The 1,283-nt window shown below is 35.5% G+C and overlaps 1 protein-coding gene across 1 annotated transcript in view; it reads left to right on the top strand.

Moving 5' to 3' along the window:
- Positions 1–441: 441 nt before the first annotated feature.
- The window catches only part of LOC119581746 (transmembrane protein 53-B-like), a gene marked incomplete in the record, with an annotated part of 25,578 nt that continues 24,736 nt past the window's right edge, over positions 442–1,283 (top strand). The window contains 1 exon segment of the mRNA XM_037929878.1: positions 442–578.

The following is a 1,283-nucleotide window of genomic DNA, read 5'->3' as shown; positions in this document are numbered from 1 at the left end:
GTGCTCAAACAGATCGTAAGTCATGACGATATCAGTTCGATTTAATGCAACTTCATAACGAAACAATTTCTTTCAACAATGTGTGGCAACTGAACTCTCTGTCACTAAATTTTCTTTTGATTTTTTTTATCAAATAAAAACATCACAGTAAATAATATGGCATTCATAACATCGATTTTCTGAAGGAAAATATGAAATTTTGAACAATAGTTCATACTCAATTTAGTCATATAAAGACAAAAATAAATACAAGCAAGAAAGATGAATTGACAACAGCACTTCCCGAAACAGTTTTCAGAAGTGTAACATTTCCAACAAAATTCACACGAAATACCTCATGAATATATAACCAACATGCCACCACTCACCTCTTTAACAGCCATAAAAATCCGAAAATAAACCTAACAAACTAAATGTCAGGTCATCTTACCGCAATATAACATAACTCTTAACAACTCGAACCTGGCAACCGCACGCGACGTCATCCCAGCCCGGTCGCAGAATCTGGCGAGCTTTTCACAACTGTCTTATTTCAAGGGGAAACACTGAGCACCACACTGGTCTGACTGCTTATGTAGGTAAGAACGTATAATTCGACGGTTTGTGTGATAAGAAAGATACAAGGCAGTGTGGTGAGGAGAGAGGAAGAAAAGAAAATTAACGCTTACAAACTACGGGAGTCAAATATTGTATTTCCTTTTTAAACATCGATTTGTTTTATTTGACTGGACTTTATTTAGAACACAGACTTTAAATACCCAATTCTCTCTCTCAAAAAAAGAAGAAAAAAATCAACAGACTCTTGACCGGAAAAAAGATACACACTAGAAAGTAGACAGCATAACAAAGGAAAAAAGGGAAGTTTCCACATGTGCATTTACCCGGCAAGCATAAGCCTATGAAACAAAATGCAGTGCGTTTGCTTTTGTTTTTCCTTTTTTTGTGTGTGATTTAACATCTAACGGTGTACGTATCCTTATATTCTATATGTAAATGTGTGTGGGTTTTGTGTCACTATGTTGTTTACATGTGATCTTAAAAGCAGAAATAATATCGGTAATAGTATATATAGTGAGTGTGTAACATGTTATGGTTATTTCGCTTCCATCTTCAAATAATGTATTAACAACGAGTGAATTGATTCCCTGGTCTTTACGGCATCTATATGAAGGAGAGAGGAACAGCACATCGAACGCTAACTCCAGTGGGTGTAAATTCTAACCCATATAACAGTATTAATATTGGATCTTACCTTCGGTTTCCTGGATATATGCTCTGAGCAT

The sequence above is a fragment of the Penaeus monodon genome, chromosome 15 (genome assembly GCF_015228065.2).
Source record: "Penaeus monodon isolate SGIC_2016 chromosome 15, NSTDA_Pmon_1, whole genome shotgun sequence".
Classification (NCBI taxonomy): domain Eukaryota; kingdom Metazoa; phylum Arthropoda; class Malacostraca; order Decapoda; family Penaeidae; genus Penaeus; species Penaeus monodon.
Note: the sequence above shows the minus strand (reverse complement) of the source record. Positions and strands in the feature narration are given on the sequence as shown.